This window comes from Geospiza fortis, unplaced genomic scaffold (assembly GCF_000277835.1).
Source record: "Geospiza fortis unplaced genomic scaffold, GeoFor_1.0 scaffold72, whole genome shotgun sequence".
NCBI classification, from domain to species: domain Eukaryota; kingdom Metazoa; phylum Chordata; class Aves; order Passeriformes; family Thraupidae; genus Geospiza; species Geospiza fortis.
Window position 1 is genome coordinate 1,682,023 of NW_005054338.1, and position 20,210 is coordinate 1,702,232.

The 20,210-nt window shown below is 36.2% G+C and overlaps 1 protein-coding gene across 1 annotated transcript in view; it reads left to right on the plus strand.

Moving 5' to 3' along the window:
- The first annotated feature begins 1,434 nt into the window (after positions 1-1,434).
- Positions 1,435-20,210, plus strand: part of EPHA6 (EPH receptor A6) — a 334,811-nt gene continuing 316,035 nt past the window's right edge. Inside the window, exon 1 of the mRNA XM_014307568.2 lies at positions 1,435-1,494. The gene's annotated coding sequence lies outside the window, so the exon portion shown is untranslated. The remainder of the gene's footprint in view (positions 1,495-20,210) is intronic.

Below are 20,210 nucleotides of genomic sequence, written 5' to 3' on the forward strand. Positions count from 1 at the left end.
ACCACTGGAATATAGAAACAACATTAAAGTATAACTTAAACCTTAAATCCTGTAAACACAATAGCAAAGCGGCCGCGCCGCAACAATAGGAATTGTAAAAAGTTATTAATTTATCATTGTATTATTCACAAAGCTTCATACAGTGAAGTGGTGAAGAAGTGGAGAGCAGAATACTCCCTTTGTTGAATATATTTTAAAAATGTCATTATTTCTTCACATAAACCCGTAAGCTTTTATGTGGTTTATGTTGAGTATTTTACTTCCCTGTAAGTCTGTTGGCGAGACAGCAAACTTCAGTTTCAGGTTAAAAGTCACCATCCATTCAAATGTAGAGGAGCTCTAAGTGTCACTAGTACAAAAGAGAAGGGAAGATGCTGGGTCAGGTTCCCTCTAATAAGGTTCCAAGTTCAGTGTCCATGCCAAGGTGCCTTTTCCATAAGGCAGAAAAACATGACCTGACTTCTGCTGCTGCTGTACTGCTCCCTATAAACACTTTAGAGAGAGCTGTATATTGATTATTTGGACAGACAAGAGGTAGAAGGTAGCACACAGCAATATAAACCCCACAAATGTGTGGATAGTAGGGTCACATTTCAAATTAATTGCTTAATTATTTTTCTCCATCATTTAACCATTCAAATAAGAACTGAAATTAGTGGACTGTAAGGAGGAACTCAGCAATCAAAACACACCAACTCAATAATTAAAAGAAACTGCCCTGTGTAATACTTAATTTTGTGTTTAAATCCTAATACAGATTTCTGAAGTTAGAGGGTTGGATGAAACAATTCCATTAGAGGGCGGTAGTACCTGTGGGTAAAATGTCTGATGTGCTGTATATATTTTGTTTAGCATCAGTGAATGGAAGAGAAAAAGGAAGTTAGTGTAATTTAACATTAAATTAATGCAGAAACATTTTGTAATATACAATAACACACATTCTATCTTATATTAAAAAAAAACCAGAAGTGATGCGAAGTATATACGGCAGATATTAACACTGTGGTACTCCATCCAAGAGAGAAACTGAAGTTGTTTGTCTTTCTGTGTTCTCAATTTGTAAATTGTATAACTTTATTTCTGGGAAGTTTGTGGGTTTCATTAAAAAATCTTACTTTTGAAACTGTATTTTATTAGCTTTAATGCTGCAGATTTTCCAGTTTTCCAGGCAAGAGATTGCAGGAATGTGCAAGTTTGATCAGGCATCTTTTAGTGGTTAAATATCAGTAGTGTACTGTGATTTGGCAATGATTTCTGCAAAAGATTTAGGGGTTTTTATGAGTTTTGAGACTTCTTTAGGTAAGAAATGTAAGCCATGAAAGCCCAAGTGAACCTGGGTAACATGGCAAGTTCAGTCCTTCCTGTTTTAATACTTTGCTATGTCTAATCCAAGCAATACCACAAACACCATTTCTTTTTCCATTTTCAGTTGTGTTACTTGATACTACAACTGCCCTTGGAGAACTAGGATGGAAAACATTTCCCTTAAACGGGGTAAGTCTCTCACCATTTCGTTTTTTTTGGTTTGGATTTTGGCATTCTGGCACTCTAGAAGTGAATAGGTGGATATTATTCTTCCAATATGGACTTGTCTGAAAGATTTTAGTTGTTCTTGGGACTGGAGCTGCCTGTGTTGTGAGTAGGAATTACAGATGCAAGAATGACATGAGTACATATTATTATGTTCTTCTCTTGCTTCTCTGAGTACTAAGTATCTAACTTTAAATCCAATTCTAACTGTTATGTATCATAAAGTTTCATATTAAAAAAAATTCCTATGCTGCAGGAATTAAAAAAAAAATACAAGACCATTTTTTTTGTGAAGAAAAAGGAAAAATAAGTTTCTGCTTTGCAAAATGGAACAAAAATTTTATGGTTTAAGTAAGAACCAGTATTGCCTTTAGCATTTGATAATATGGCATCAGATTGCCTAAATCAGAAAAATGAAAACATTAATAGTGTCTGTTATCCTTGGGGACAGTGAGCATGGGGTAGAGCAGCATTTTTACTGTCTAAAGTTCAACCATCAGTGCTTTGCCAGTGGCTGCACTTTCAGAACCTGTGGTTTTTTTCTTTCAACTCAGCTAATGCATGTCACAGAGTTTCAGGGGCACTTGGAGTTTCACTTTTAAAGTAAGATGCACTATTCTAGAGCATTTAACATGTTCTGCATCAATTTGTAGTTCTGATGTCACTGTACGTACTGTGTATCACTTATTTTTATACTAGCTTGCATTATCTCCTGATTCTTGTGTATGAGGCATATAATTACTTGCTTCTCTGAAATGAGCTCAGAAAATACTGTTTTTTCTGAGAGAAACATCTTGTTCCATTTTCAGTCATTTTATTTGCGATGTTCTGTTCCAGAAGGAAGTAGAAACTGTCTACCCTCAGCACCTTAATAATCCATTTTTGAAAAATGCCTTCTGTGTCTTTGCCTTCAGGGATTTCAAGCCATATGACATTTCTTAATCTCAGCCTGTTTTCAACTTTATGGATTACTCTTTTTCTTTCTATTCCTAGGCATAATTTCCATCTCTCACAGATACTTCTGTGTTTTACATTTTCTATGCAGTCTCATGCAATCAGAGTTATAATTCTGAAAGTTTTGTTTCCTTTAAAAATCCCAGACAAAGTACATACTGTCGTAAACCACAATGAGAAATGAATCAAGGAATTTTTGCTCTAGCAAAAAGTAAGGACTGTCATCTACCATGATGAGAAAATCCGGTGAGGAATGTTTTGCTTGAGCACTGGGATGAGCTCCATTGAAGTGCACAGTACATTTGGAAAGCACAAAAGATATAATTGCAGTTATTGTGTAAATTCTTAAAAGCTCTAGGTATGCCAAAATAGCCACAGTATACAAACACAAAAACATGTGCACTTCAAGTTAATATAAAACACAGCTATTATAACAAGTATTTTTTGGCTCCTCATGCATATCCTAAACAATAGTTTTGCAGCCTCTTGAGGGTTTTGGGTGTCTTTGGACCTCTGCTGTATATTAACAATTGGCAGCACTTACTAAAATACATAGAGGAGTTTACATTTCAGTAAGAACCTGGGATTCAATTATTAAAATATTTCCCAAAAATACAAAGTGATTTGAAAAAACAAAAGGAGCTAGAGTAAATATGGGGCAGAAAAGTGGTTGGTAGCATAAAATCATAGAATCGTTTATATTGGAAAAGACTTTTCACATCACTGAGTCCCACTGTTAGCCCAAGACCACCATGTTCACCACGTCCCCAAATGCCACAGTCACACACTTTTTGGACACTTCCAGGGATGGTGATCTATGTCCACAGTGCTACCTAATCTGAGTTACTCCTGTATCCTAATATAATCCAGAATATGGCACAAGCATTTGTGTGATTGAGATTATCACTGCAGAGATAAGAATCTGTTTTGTCCCATGATGGGCACATTAGGATTTTCTTGTTTCCTGAAGGAGAGTGACAAATTTTGTATTGTTGGTGTTTTTTGAAATAAATTTTTGTTCTGATACTATTGAAATCTAATGTGTTACTTTAATCAAACCTTAAGTGTTTGTTTAGTGTTTATGTGTGTAAGAAAAATGTCATTGACTTATGATTATTGCTCTGCTGAACATTTTTGATGTTAGGAGGATGGGATGATGGGTTTTCCTGAGCCTGTGACATTAGCAGAAGTCATTAATTTACTGGCACACTCAGTCACAAGGAATGTTTTCATTAAATTGAAGAGCAACTGAAATAATAATGCTTGGGATTTGGGTAATACTGAGTATGCCTCAGAGATTTTAAACTAACAGGCCAGGGTGAAGTGGGATAAAAAAATCAGGAGGTTCTTGTGGAACTTGCAGAACCTTAACCTTTGCCTCCCAGACTTTTTATTTATAGAAGATTCATTACATAACATTTGTAAACTTTCAGCAGTTTCAGTCATCATTGAGCTGCAATGATAACTGTGTTATTCATGTCTTGGGAATATAATATGTGATTTTGTTTTTAAATTTTCTTCCCAGTTATTTTTGCATCCTTTCCGAAGCATGAGAATGCAATAGTTTTTTCTTATAAATGGGTTTTATTTGCATGTCAGATTTTTTTCCTTGTATTTTGAACAGGTAATAAATTTAGTGCTTAGAGCTACAAAAATGCAGCATAAAACATTAATATCTCTGAGGTCAATAGCATCAACTTTTGTTGACTGAGTTCCAGTTTAGCTTCTCAGTGATGGGCTGTCTAAAATTTCTGCCTTAATAATGGACACATCTGATACTTCCTCTGTTCTTTGGGCTGTAGTTCAAAATGACTGATTGATTTATGAAAAAGCACGCACTATGAAAGGAGATCTTTACTCACCAAACTGTGACTCCATAACCTTGAAAATATAGAACAGAGGTTTGGGGTTTTTTTTGATTGGTACAAAAAAATGGGAAGACACAAGTTCATGTGCTTCAGGAGAGGATGGGAGCTCGTGGGCAGTCTCAAGTGCATGTGAAGTAAAATCCAGCAGTCTAACCAAAGTCAGTTTGCTGACCTTGGGGACTCAGTTAGGAACTGGGAAAGAAACAAAAAAAATCTGAAAGTCCAACTGAAATGCAGTGTTCCACAACCTTCCTTTACACATTAGCAGTAATAGTAATAAAATAAGGTATCTTATTCAACTGCAGTTGGTGAGATATCTTCCTTCTGTCTTCAACGTAAAAATATTATTTATTTCTCATTGCATTAATCATTGCAACACAATTTTGTGAGCAAGGTTTGCTCAGAAGCTGTGGTGTGGGGACTGTTGCCATAAAGGCAGGTCCAGTCCTGATAAATTTCTGCCATAGAATCGTAAAATGGTTTGGGTTGGAATGAAGCTCAAAGATCGTGCAGTTTCAACTCTCTACCATGGTCAGAATGTCACAGGACCACACTGCTCAAACCTCAGACCATCCAGTCTGTCCTTGAACACTACAAGGGATGGGGCAGCCACAGGTTTTCTGGGAGCCCTGTGCCGGGGCCTCAGCACCCTCACAGGAAAGAATTTCTTCCCAATATCCAATCTGAACCTCCTCTCTTTCAGTTTAGAGCCATTAGCTCTCATCATATCACTCCATGCCCTTGTGAAAAGTCCCTCTCCAGCTCTCTTGTGGCCCCCTTTAGGCACTGGAAAGTGCTGTTAAGTCCCCCCACTGCCTTCTCTTCTCCAGGCTGAGCAAGCCCAACTTGTGCATAGCCACTCCAAAGATCAGTTTAAAAGGAGGGCAAGACGACTCACAGCACAAAGCTGTGAGACATTTACACGTGGAAAAGACTTATAAAAGCTATCTTGACTTGTCATAGCAGACACAATCCATGGCCTCAGCAATAAAGAACCTACTAGAAGTCCTCTAAATTATTTGACAACTTTGTGAGTGATGAAACTACTTTAGTTTCCACAATTATTTGAACAGTTTCCTTGTCAATTGGTAATCTACCAATTAATCTATCCAGGGAAATAATTCTGGTTTGAATATCTTGTTTCTATAGAGGATTTTAATTCTTTTTTAATAACAATTGCTAATATAAGTATTACTGATCTTCCTGTTATGAATTTTTTGAGACTAATCTTGTCAAAGTACTGATGTTTTTCTCCCTACCAGACTGTTTATATTACTCTCTCTGTTAAAATAATTGTTTTACAGTAAATGCATTCATCAACAATTTTTTTTAGCTGATTCTTAGCTAATTAGGAGGCATTTCTGTAGTTTATGGTAACAAGAGTTTTGAATGGCTTGGTTGTTTGTCACAGATGGCACTGATGTTTTCCTGTGCCAGCCTGCAAACATTTCTTTCAATCAGCTGCATCCATTTTCACCTTCATCTTTTCAATATCTCAGAAAGTGATGGAGGGGGGGGTAATATATCTTGGAACATTCTTCTACAATACTTCAATATTTAACATTTTTAACTATTCATTTCCTTAAGTAGACTGTCTTTGAACTGCATTTATAAACATAAGGAAGTTTATATACTTAATACTTATTTCCTAAATAAAACAATGGTGTTTTCTCAGCACTGTTTTGGTCACCAGTATAAACATAGCACCAAAGGGCAGCTGGAAAGAAATTAACTTTGTCCCAGAGAGACACAGTAAACATAATTGAAATTCAAGTTGTGTGAAAGTTACCAGGATAAAACAGCAACACCATAAAAAGACTTCTATCTGAAAGTGTTTCGCTTTTCTTCCAAACCAATCATAGAATCATTTGGGTAGGAAATTATTTGGATCACTGAGTCTGGCTGCAAATAATACTGCCAAGTCCCTCACTAGGCCATGTCCATAAGTGCCACATTGAATTGTCTTCACACATCTCCAGGGCTGAGGACTCAACTGTGTCCCTGGATAGCTTAGTAAACTTTTCCATTAAAAAAAATAAAAAATCCTAATATCCAATCTAAACCTCCTCTGGTGCAACTTCAGGCCATTTCCTCTCATCATGCCACTTGTTCCCTGGGAGAAGAGACCAAGCCCTGCCTGGCTACCCCCTCCTTTCAGGTGGTTGTAGAGAGTGATAAGGTCCCTCCTGAGCCTCATTTTCTCCCTCAGTGGCTTCTCACAACACTTCAGACCCTTCCCCAGCTCCGTTCCCCTCTCTGGACATGCTCCAGCCCCTCAATATCATTCTTGTCCTGAGGGGCCCAAAACTGGGCACAAGATTCAAATTGTGGCCTCACCAGTGCCCAGTACAGAGGGACAAGCCCTGCCCTGCTCCTGCTGGCCACACTGTTCTTGCTTCAGGCCAGGATGCCATTGGCCTCCTGGGCACACTCTGAGCAGTCTGTGGAACAGAGAACTGCGGCTGTGTAGGGAGATGTTGCAGAAGTAGCAAGTTCTTTTAACTAAGAACTTCTGAGGGGAAAAAAAAAAAGCACCAAAACTCGAAGTTTTTCAGGGGAAAAAAAAAGCATCCAGCGGTCTAAGTTCTTTTACCCCTACAGCAGTTCAGCTGTGGTAAAGTTACATCTGTGAAAGTTCATCAGCAGATTTTCAGAGGTGTTACAGAGGTTGTGGTTTTCATAAGAACTTTAATAGAAGGTAGGGGTAGGGATTTAGCTGTCAGAACATTTAACAGGGATGAAGGGAAGGAAGCTAATCAGATTTGCATACAATATGGGGAATTTACAGAGATGACATTAAGAAAAAATATTGGTAGTCACGTATTTGAGACATCATTTGGGCATTTGCATCCTCTGCAATGCCATATTTAGAATCCTTTTTGACAGTCAAGTCATTATTTAAGGAAAAAGGTTAAATCAAGGGGTATGCTTTTTGACATTAATTTCCATCTGCAGAGATTAAACAATTAGGTATATCCATGATCTAGTTAAATTGCTAGGAAAGCTTTCTTAAAGGAGTTGCAGTTGCTCATATGAGACTACTTGCTTGTGAGAGTCCTGTTTCCTTGTTTCTTTTAGGAGCATCTCTTGGACCATAAAGGCTTTTCTTGAAAACTGAATGTCCTAGAAACTGTCAGTGCCCAAGTCGATTGGTGCATGTCTAAATTTTTGGGTTTGCCTGTATTCCCTAATGGCAAAAATCTTAATTTTCTTGGAAAACCCTGGAGCCACAGAATTAGCTGTGGCTGTGCTTGGAATTTGAGAGTCTGCTGGGTGGATGCAGGGTTATGGTAGCATGGTCCATCAGAAATAGGTAAATTCAAAAAAATTTGCTAGGCACTGTAATGTGATAATATTTGTCATCCTCAGTTTTTTGTGTACATAGCCTTAAGCAGTATCCTGATTATTTTTGTGTGGAACATCTAATTGCAGATTCCACAGAGGCTTGACCAAATACACGGTTGTGTTCTTATTTGGATATTGCAAACACATTTTGGGCCACTGGTGCTTGCCACTTGCCAGATCTAAACCATTCCTAGCCTAAATAATGACATGTCATAAATTAAAAACAAAACAACGAAACAAAACAAAAAAAAAAAACTAAAAAACCCCAACCTCCCAGAAAAAAGCCCACCAAAAAAACCCACCAAACAAACAAAAGTTAAATACAAACCTACAAACCACTTAGAGGGAAGCAGATACAATGGAGGAGGATTATAAACAAATTTGTATGCTCCAGTACAGAACAGCCATATACTTACAGCTCATATATAATCTGTAATAGTACAGCATTAGAAGCAGTCTCTGAACTGCTAAACCAAATGCAATTTATTGTATTTTTAGTGTTATTGTGTGGTAAATCTCAACTTGATGATAGTAATGCTGCATATATTTTTGCATTAATTTTCCATTCCTTTTAGTTTAAATAGTCTTATGTACATACATACCCCTAGTAAAGGCAAAATTTATTGTATATATTGATTATTTTTCAATGTATATTGCATATTATATAGCAAAGGAGGGCAAAGAGTGGCAATAGCAGTATTTCTATTTTCTGTTGTGTTTCTCATTTTAGGCATGAGAACCATTCTAACTGGTGGAGCACAGTAAATATATAAGTTTTTAGTTATGCAGCCCCACAGAATGAATGTTAATTCTGTATTATTTTTTTAAAAATAGACTGGTTGGAAATTTAAGTAAATACGAGTACTGTGCATGGGTTGCACATTGATGCACTCAGTGCACAAAAACCAGCTTTAAATATGTGTAGGCTGCACATTCACCTCTTGCACTCACAAGTGTACAATATTTGGCTTACCAATGCGGGCAGTAAGGAAAAAGAAAAGAAAGTATAATTTAGTGAAAAATAAAATATTCTTGCTTTTTTTTTTGATGTCTTTTCAGCAGTGTGGGATTTCAGAATTGTATGATTTTTGTCATGCAAATATTTTGAAATTCAAAAAATTCCCTCAAATGTATATACCAAATTAAATATAATATTTTCTATTACAATTCAGCCTTCACTGTGCAGGCACATCGAGCAAAAAAGAATGACAAACTGAGTGCTGCCCTCCGTAAAAAAATCAAGGAAAAGCCAGGACAAAATAAAGTGGAAGAAAAGCAATATTTATGGAAATACGAGGTGCATACTGAACACCTCTTTATCTCAACCATTGTATTTTCAGAGACTTCAGAACTGCTGCACTGAACTCTTGGGAAATACCCTTTGAAATTCCTGTATGCTTAGGAAATGGTCTCATAAATGCTAAAGCAGGTGATAAATATCTAGGTATTCTGAAAAGAAATCCCTCTGAATTGTTCCAAAGCCATAAGAATATTTTTTTTTTCAAAGAGGAAAGGTAAAATTGGCAGCAACAGAAGATGCTTCACTGTCTCATGACCAGGTGCTGCTTTTTACTCAGATGCTGTGTTCATTAATTTTGCAAAACTCTAACCAAACATCTGCTTTCTTTTTATCATTTTTATTGCCAGGAAAAATTTATATTCTAAAAGTGGATCTCCTATGTATAATGAAAAACAAAAGAATTAATATATTCTTAAGGATTTGCTGTAGTCTGACCTTATATTGGAAGTCTTTACTTACACTTAACAGAAAAGAAAGCTAAAAAAAACCCCCAAACCTTGCCAGCTTTACTTTTGAACCTTTTAGAGATGTTTAAATACATGGAATGAATTTTTAAAATTACAGAGAAGTAACCCGATTATCAAGCTGGAAGCATTCTCTAAGCCTCTTTTACATACTTAGGCACACAGAGACCCTTTTGCAAATTGGAGTAAATCATTTATGTTCTGATGGTGCTTTAAATGATAGGATTATAGGATGTTTGTGGGTACCAGGAGTTTTAACCATTGCCAGGATGAAAATACAGTATTCAAATAGTTCTTCTGCTCCACTGGAATTCTCACCAAGTGAGAAAAAAATACTCCAGCTGGATGGAAAGTTGAAGAAATTCTCTTCTGCTTTGCCCTCCCTGCCAGTAAATGTCCAAACCTCTGGTACAGCATTTGAGCTTGAAAATTCTTCTCTGAAGAACGGTTAACTAAATAAAGTGTGCAGCAATTGCTAGTCCAAAATACAGAAAATTGTAAACTTCAGATTTAAGAAGATACACTTCAGACAGTAATTTTCACATTATTTAATATCCTGCAAAGGTATCCAGGCGAGTACAGAGCCTTTACCGCATGGATTATGTATTTATGTAAGCAATCCTAGCAGAATTGGATACTCTTCACATAATCCTACCAATCTACTTCAAAAAATGGAAAATAGATTGTTTGTATATATGTCTGTTGGCTATTAATAAGGAAACAGAATTATTTTTAATAATCATAATTCCATGGAGAACAAAATAGAAAGGAACCCAATATAAAATCTATGTATTTATGAATAATAATTTGTAACTGTATTTTAGATTTAAGAGGATTATCCTCTGCTATTGTATTTAATCAAAAGAATCCTATCCTAAGAGTTTAAAATATAATACATGACTTGCAGAAATAAAGTGACAGATCACAAGTGCTGTTGAGATGTAGAGCAGTATTTGAAGAGCACAGGTGTTCTACCTGACCTTTTGTATTGTCTTTTAAGAAGTCCAATAAATGTTTCTTTTAGATTTCCCAGTAGTGTTAAAAGCTGGGCATATTGTACAGGAAGTAAAAAAAAAAAAAGGTTAGAGTTTAAGTTAGCAGATGCAACAGCTGAATAATGTGATGATATGCTCAATATGGCCTTCTTCAGTGATTTTTCCCCATGTCTGCTAGTACTTTTCATCAACTTTCCATGCTATAAGGAATACTCCCAATTTCTTAATTTTCTTAAGGAAGAACTCCAACGTTTTGTTTTCCCTCTCAGCTGATGGATACGTGGATACTCTTGCATTGTGCCTATGAGCAATAGGTCATGAAGTGGTGAGCAGTAGAACTTTTATTCCATTAAAAATTGGATAGAAATGTTGTATCCTAGGTATTACTGCATTGTCTGTTGGTTCTTGGCATGTCAGAAGAATGCTACTAATGATTTTATATCAAAATATTTAAAGGCTTGATAGAGTTCATTATTAACAGTAGCATAACTAAGGAGATTGCTTTGGTTCCCTTTTTCATGTAGGCTACTAAGGGGATTGACTTTAGCTCCCTGATTCTTGCCATGATGATTAAGGGGATTTGTTTAAACACCCCATTTCATGTGGTATAGCTACTGTAAAAGGATTAGTTTTGGATTCCACTTCCACGTGGGAAAGCTAAGGGGATTAGCTTTAGCTTTTCATTCCATGACAAAATAACTAAGGGCAATTGCTTTCACTGCCCATGTGGTTGCATCAAGATTTGTCTTGCCTTTGCTGTTCTTGTTTCACTTTCCCTCTGCTCTTACTGTCCAAAGTCATTTGACTTCAGGCTTTCTGCCCTCCTGATGGAAGGCCACTGCCCATACTGAGCTTTGCATCTGTTAAGGAAAACTAAAGAGACTGATGAAATTCCACGTGTTTTGTTCTTTTCCTCATGGAACCTCAAATGTTAGAATTCCTCTGGCTAAAATCAAGTGTAGGAATTGCCATAACTGCTAACAGTGCTAGTCCTAGTGAGGCAGTGAACTGCAGGCAGATTTATGGCAATGAACAGGACCATGAGCTTCACCTGTAGGTGAAGGTCTTGGGGGACTCTCTATGCTGCCATTTGGTGCAAAACTGTGGAGGTTTTTGACAAAATCCAACAAAGCCTCCACCTGAGCCAAAAATGGTGTAGCCAATTCAGTGCAGCACCAAATCCACACCAACAAGGTACTGTGTAAGGGCAGAATTTATCTAAGGAGAAAAAAAACCTAGACCTGAGTGCTGTCAGAAACTCTGCTTGTGTTTCTGCACAGCCTTGCTCCTGTGAATACACCAGTCCCAGGAGAAAAAGCTCTCTGAGGTCTTTGTACCAAATTGCATTGTGCAGCCAGCACAAATTAATATTTTCAAACCACTTAAAAGCAAATAGGATGTCTACATGTAAATTCAAAACAGGCACTTCATGCCCAGTTAATGAAGTTTTGTCTGAGCTATTAAATAAACCAGGATCTGTGCCCTGGCTTTGAAATGGATGTCTCCACAAAGCTGTTTTAAATACTTCTCTTATCTGAGTCTCTGACTGAGGAATGAGCAGGTTTTAGTCTATAAATCCTGATACTAATGAGGGCCTTCCTTTGGCAACCTTTTATTTTATGTTGGGGTGGGGCTTTTTTTGTTTGTTTGGTTTGTGGGTGTTTGTGGGTTTGTTGGTGGTGATGGGTTTTGTTTTGTTTTGTTTTATATTGTTATTTACTTGTGTAGTAGAAGTGCTTAAACTTTACCTTACAAAACACTTAAACATGTCGATATTTAAAGGTATAGCAATTTCTTTTGAAGTGAAGCTTAAAGTTAAAAAACAAATTAATTAAAAAAATATTTTAATGTTTAAACTTTACAAGGAGGCAGCGTTCTGTATTCATCTTGTGTCAGAATAATCATAGATGTGAACAATTAGGGAAAAAAGCAGATGTGAGCCACTGCCCAGCCCTGGCACTATGCTGGCACAGGTGTAGCCTTAGGAGCAGGATTCCGAAGAGAATCCTTCCAAAAACACATGCTGTTTTTCCAGTATTTCAGTTCTCCACGATGGAATATTGCAGGACTCTTTCAGCAGCTGTAGTTCTGAGCTGTCAGCTCAAAAGCTGGTTAGTTCTACAATGTGCAACTACTTGAGTTTTACCTATACAGTCATGACTGTATATGAACATGAGATGTGCATGTAGATCCACTCTCCTCTAGGATTGTGTGTGCTTGGGTCTGGCTCACTTGAACTGTACAATCACCTATTCTGAGCTTACAGCACATTCTGGAATTTACTTCACTCTTTATGCTGCTCAGTAAAACCCAGTGTTTGAATTTGTCCCTTCAGTGCCCTACCTCAGCTTTAAATTTCCAAGGCTCTTTTGCTGTGGTGTTTTTTCCCTTTGCTTCTAAAAATACATCAAAAGCAATTGGTAAAGAAAGCTGAGCTTCTATGAAATTTTACACATTTCTTGAAGAGAAAAAAAAAGAAAAATGGAATGGAGAAGTTCCTCCAGAATTACTCACATGCAGAATGATGTACATCTTTAGTCATTTGTGGAATAGATGTATGTTAAGACAAACACGCAGCAAACCACCTCAGTAAAAAAATCTAATTCTCTGTAATGTATTTCAAGTAGCAGTGCCATGAGAAATCTGACTTCATCTCAAGTCTTGCTGATTTATCCGCAGTATACAATCAGTGCTTGATGTAGATGAAAACAATCAAACTTTTTTCCCACTTGGGTCAGTGCAGGAAATTTCCTGAGGGAAAATGTCTTGTTCTTCATAATTTTTTTTTTGTTTTATATACTGAAGACTGTTTATTAGGTTGAAGGATTTTTTGCTTTGACTGCTGCAGAAGAGCCAGGATAACAGGGTAAGAGTTACTGCAGTGGCTTTGATCTGAATATTCCCTTCTCATGGGAATCATCCTGAATCTACAACCTGGTTGCCTGAGCTAGAGATCATTTATAATCTGTGATTATTAAATTTTATATCTCTAAATTCCCTTGGAGTACTGTCACTTCCTGCATGTATTTTAAAGTTATGAACATACAATATAGTAAGGGAATATCAAATTAATCACAAGCAATGAGATAAATTTTGTGTAAGAGTAAAGCTAGAATCTTTATAGAGTGTTGATGCAGGTTTTTCGCTGCTATCATATTTATGCCCTTTTGGGTAGTACTGTTGTATATAGCAGGGTTTTTTAAAATTCTCATCACGTGTTTTATGTCCACAGAGTTAAGGTTAGTCAGAAAAATGACAGAACTTCTTCAGTGAAGTAATTTGAAATTACTTTGCTAATTCCTTTTTTTGAGTTGTAATTTTAAATACAACTGCTATGTAGAACTTAAATATTTTCAAAGAAAAGTGCAATAAGTGTTAAACCACATGTTAAGAAGTAAAATACTTTGTTCACTCTTTTTTGTGATTTTAGTGAAGAGGAAATGGATTGGCTTCTAAATTGTGATTTAAGAATAAGGTCAAGGATATCAGAGAAATCACAAATATTTCTGGAGATTAGTGAAAATTGTTTCTGTGCAATCTGGAGTGTATTTTATACAGTTTTCAGTTACTTTGGGTAGATTTTTTGGCTTTTCTTTTTCCTGTGTTTTGATTTCATGAAATTTCACTTCAGTACAAAAGTTGCATATTTAATTCTTATTTTTGATCTTTTTACTTTGCACTAATGCATCAAAGCTGTCTAAATTTTAGGAAGGATACTGGCATAGAACATGTAAAGAGTGCTGAACTATTTAGTAATAAAATCATACATAACACCAAAAAGTAACAGCAATATATACCAAGACAAGATGACCTTTTCATTCATAACTTTAAAGGAATTATTTTATTCTCTGTTGACAAGAATCTTTTACATTATGACTGTTTTTTCTTAGTTTTCTTTTTCTTTTAAAATTATGACACCTTTAAAATTCATAATTTAAATAGAGTAGTGCCAGCCTAATTGTCAACATCCCTGGTTCTTTATTCTCAATTCTTGAACATCTGCCCAAACCCAGTTGTTCCCAATGATTCCTGCATGATACACATGCAGTATTACCTGGTCAACATGGCCTAAAAAGGGGTGTACTTTCTCATTAAGTCCTGTTCCTTGAAGTGGTTACCATAATTTCCAGCATAGCTTTCATGCAAAAGGTCTTGCTAACTAACAGTCTAAACACATCTCTTTTTTCCCCCTAGAAATTTCCTAGGAAACATTTTAGCATCCATTTACTGACATCTTCTTAACACAAATGCATAGCTGTAATAAAAAAGCACTTCGGATTTTAAAAGTAGATGCTATCATACAGTGTCACTGTGCTAAAAAGACAAACATCTCTCTTTCCAAATTGTTGCTATTTGGAAAAGAGCACATTTGTTTTCAGTATGTACTTGCATAGAGGAAGGCCAAAAGTTATGTTTCAGGGAGCCTGGCCAGCTTGGTATTGTTTTGAATTAGGGTTGTTGTTTTTTTTTTTTAAGGCTATGCAATGCTTTAAAGATACTTTAGGTATTGTACATGTTTAAGGTTTCAATGTTATGAACATGGATATAATAAAAAATCTCAAGTCCCAAACCATCCTAAAGTGATCAAGCATTATAATACATACATATATATATATATATATATATATATAAATAAACATACGTGGGCAATAAAAACCCCTCCCAGTTAGCCTAATTTTGATGATTTGGGAGACTGGAGGAAATCTTCACTCAGTGTTTGATAAATGGGTTCATTTCACTTCAAAGGCTGGCTGTAGTTGAGGGTATTTTAGAGACCCTGGTGAAAGTTTAGAGATGGAGGCTACATATTTAATTACCAGGTATCAACATTTTCTAAAAGGGCAGAATTTTACTATTGACTCAGAAAACTCAATCTGAATACTTATGCAATAAATGCAGCATTTTGTTATTAAGTAATGCTTGATACGGTTTGTCTTTTTTTGTTGTTGTTTGTTTGTTTGTTTAAAGTCCACTAAACTGATGTCACCACAATTTCTTGGCTGTCCCATTTTCCAACTGACCAACTGTCAGTTCCTGTTTCTGGACACGATTCCAAATGCAGCCCAGAACATGGCAAAGTGAATGCAGAACAGATTGAGCACTGAGGGGAACCTGAGCAATGCAGCTAGAGGAGATGAAAATGCTGCAAGCCTGCAGACAGCCTGGAAGGGAGGAGAAGGGAGCCAAAGGAACTAGAAAATGCAGCCAGAAAACTTGTGAGACAGCGGGTACGAAAAAGCCAGACGTACAAAAATTTGGAAATAATAATTTCTAAAAGGCAGCACAGCTCAAGAATGCTTAATCATAGAAAATGATCTACAGATATTTATATTAGATACCATTACTGCTATTAACAAGTCCCCAACTAATTAAACAAACACTCTCTGCATTTAATACAGTATTTTAATTAAGCTGTAAATAGCCATGGTTACCTAAAACATTTTGAATTTTCTGCTGGAAAATGAATTTCATTATCTGTCTACATAGAAAACTAAAGTAGCAATGTGGCACGTGTCCATCACTTCTTAATTCCAGGATTCACACAGCAAAATTTCTTTAGTAGTTTGGAGTAGTGTTATTTTTTTCTCCTAGTTAGATGAAATCTAACAACTCTTTAACAAGGTATCATATCAGATATATGAAATATACTGTCCCATTGATTGTCCCATTGATTGTGTTTGGAGTAGAGAAAAATGCACAGCATTTCTACAAGGGACAATGAGTGATGAGAATAAAAAAGGCTACTAATTTTGCAAGTGAGAGGCTGAGAGGCCTGCAGGTACCTTGCAGGGCAGGATCTTGGCAAACTGTCTTTTACTGTCATGAAACATTCTTTATTTTAGACTGTTGAGACATAAAAAGTTGAATCAGTGGATGGAATTGAGAATGATAATACATTTAATCTGTTAATTGACAGCACAGAAAGGAAAGAGAAGAGAATAATGGCAATTTTGAAAGCAATCTTGCATCTATTGGGTGAAAAACCTTCTTAATACCTAATTTATAAAAAATTCCAATTTCTGTGGAGAGGTGGGATTGTGTTTAGTTAAACTGTATAGAGTAGGTAGATCAAAAAGTGAGGAAAGAAATAATTTGCTTTTATGTAGAAGATATTGTTCAGGTGGAGAGTTTGCATATGCGAAAAATGAAAACTCTGGTCAGATGTAAAAAAAAAGTATGAAAAGTTTGTGATAAACCAACATAATTTCAACTACAGACTCTTTGTAGGTGTAGGATCTTTCCAAGGATCTTTCCACCTTTGTAGGTATGGGATTTTGTGCTCATTTTGTAGGGCAAGCAAAAAAAAATCATGTGGTGGGTGTCTTTTCTCTTTTTATGCATGAATATGTCACAAGTCAAAAGCTATTTAGCCATACTTTCATTTCACATCCTTCTGTTCTCCATATTTAACAAGAGTTTTCCATATTATTGCCTGCATGAGAATTCCAAAAGATTAAAAGATCAGCCCATTCCACATCAGTTGGTTGCTGAATCTTCTCAAGAAACCAAAATAGAAGGATTATTTTTAATCTATGAAACACTGTGCTCTCTATTATGACTCATGTTTACTCATACAATTTGCTCCTCACCACTGCTGCTCTCCTAAGAAAGTCATTAGAAGCCATGAAATTACTGGGAGCATTTATCAAACCAGTCACACTCCACTGGAAACACCAGTAAGGAACTGGAGGATTAGGAGCCTTTTCCAAATTATTCTGCTAGTCTGAAAAAAAGGGAACCTACAAATGAAATATCACCTGAGCCCCTTAAAATGAAAAAAAAATCTCAACCATGCAAAACAGAGATTAAAAAAGATGACAGCAAGCACAACAAAATATTCCCAGGTGCACTAGAAATAGTGAGAACAAAGCAGAAAATTCTTTTTGGATGAATGCTGATGAGCTGGGTGGTCTAGAAGAAAGACACTATCTTCTGTTTCTTGATTATATCCCCATCCAAAGAAACTCTCTTTGTCTTTTGAAAAGTGACTTCATCAAAGAAATAATTAACTGCCTGTGTTACGTGTGTTCAGGAAACTGAATTTTGATCAGTTTACCTTTTTGGGAAAGAAAGCTGATATCATGAAATGTTCATCCAGATGTCTCAAAGTTTTGTGGTCAAGGAATAAAAATTATATATCTAATTAAAAATTATATATCTAATTAAAATTTATATATCTAATTAAAATTACTCTTTTAGGGACATGGATACTGGAACTCCATTTTACCAAAATACCAAGTGGAAGACTTGGAAATGCTGGGCTTTTTTCAATTAAAGGAATAAGTTACATGTAAAATATGAGATTTATATTGCCATTATTAACATACAAATAAGATCCCACAATGCTCATTTTCAGTTAATCTAAAGATTCTTCATCTTTGGAAGGTGTTGAGACCAGACTGGACAAAACCCAGAGCAGTGTAGTTTGAATTCACTGTTGATCCTGGTTTGACCTAGTGGTGACTTTGCAGAGTCTCTTCCGGTTTGGATGGTTCTATAATTAATACATCAAACAAATAAATATTTCTGCCTACATCAACTAATTTTAATTTGTTTAAGGGCATTTCTTGTCATTTTTTCTCTATTATTTTGCCTCCCAACTTAAAACCAAAAAAAAAAAAAAATAGGTGAAAGCACAGCATTTTTATCATACTTTGTGTTACCACTGTAAGACTTATTGAATTTATGTGATGTGGTGACATGTAGTGCTTAAAGGTGCATGGATACCTGAATAAATACACACAGTGATTGAAACATATTTTGACCCAGTGACCCAACAGCATTTGGGAACAAACAGCTCATTTTAACAAATGGCAAGTTGCTTATTTTTCCCTTCTTTGTAAAACATTTTCTAGCTAACATCATTGACCTCTTTGGGCTTTTTTTCTTCTCAAAATGACTTGATATAAAGCTTGTATGCATTATCTGTCATAAAAAGGAAGGCAAAAGATGCAAAGTTCAAGCATTGGAAAAAAAAATAAAGCCTGACACTATGAGGTTTTTCCTGCACTACATGACTGAATCTGAGGCATAAAGCAGTAGTGTATCTGTCTTGATCAAGTTAAGATGCTTTTGCCATTTTGATTGTAAATAGCGTCACAGAAGGGAATTCCTGACAAGAATGAATCCCAGATCCAGTGAATTTCTCTCTATGCTCTCATAACCTCATAAGACTGGGTGTTTTTCCCTGCAACCTAATCTCAAGTTTGAGGCTGTGGCACTCATCCTGTGGGCTTGGATTCTCTATCAGAGCATCAGTTAGGGAGATTTTCTGTGGGATTATTATTACCTTTATTAACCTACTGAGTTTCTCAGGCAGTTCTCCAGAGGAGAACCTTGGTGCAGCTGTAGTTGTCCTGGGAGATGCATTCCCCTCCTGCCTTCCATGGATTTCTCCTGTGTGACTCCAAAAGGATTCAGCTTACCTGATATTTCTGTAAAGCAAACAGGTTTTAACCTTTCAGGCTTACTGAGGATAGTGCCAATGATATAATGGCAAATTCTTCCCATGAAAAAGATAAAATCTTAGTTGGGAAATACAACAAAAAAGAAGTGGCTTATCTCACTCCAGGCTACCTCAGGGTCAGCCAGTAGTGGACCCACATTTGGAATTAAGAAGCTCTTAAATCTTGGTTAAAGCTTTTTCTTTCTCTTCCATTCTCACACCATTGCATTGTATTTCATGATCTGCCTTTCCACAAGAGCTGCAACCACGGATCCTACACTCAGGTTTCTAATCTGACATTTCAAAACCAAGATTTACTGTAGTGACAATTTATGGGGACCTTTTTTCCAGGGAAAACTCTGCAGGAAGTCTGGTTTCACTGCAAGACGTTAGAAAATTTTATCAAAACATCTGATCTGTGGTAGCAGAGCCTTTTCTCTGTAGCCTAATCCTTTAGCTCAGTGGCACGTGAAAAGTTCTCTATTTCACAGGATCACAAAAGTTTTTTTTTTCCCTATACTTCACCTGAAACCTACATTCAAGTACAGAGCTCTGCACACTGTTTGATGCAGCTCTCAGCAATTACTTGGTTTCATCTGAGGCCGAGGAAACTGAAGGAAAATCTGCAGAGAGGTGACAAAAGTGACCACAGCAAAGAGCACATCCTGTGGAGCTCAGAACTGGAGCACTGGGATGGAGACTTTTAGGAATTATGGGTCAAGAGGGAAATGTGCAGATCATAACAGCTTTAAATTACAGCAGCTGCTTCCAGATTTCCTTCAGCCACAGCAAAGAGCAGTCACAGTTTTACTCACAAAGAAAAAGAAACTCATTGGCAGGGAAAGGTGCTGAATTAATTTGAATTCCTTTCTATAAAGATTTCCCCTCTTCATGTGATTACTTGCAAGTCCAAACATATTTAATAGATGAACATGAGTAAAATGTGATTGTTTATTGGGGGTCTTTTCAAAACAAATATTTTGCGTGAATATTTCTGACAGAAAGAAAACGTGGAAGTAATTTGGCCCATGTAGGAAAAAAGGTTTCAACTTCTTGAAATATATACATTAAAATTTATGAGAAATAGTGGTCCAGCATGGGTATGTAACAATTTTTTAAGCTGGTTTAATGCTTTTTGGATGGAATAGATAGATTAGAAATGTAATGTAAGTTGCTATATTTTCATTTTATTTCCATTTTTTATTTCCAGATGTTGTTAAAGAACGACAAATGGGATAAACAGGTAAATGGGAAACAAAGAAGGCTTTATTAAAAGCCTACTGTTCCACAAAGAAGAGCATGCTTAAA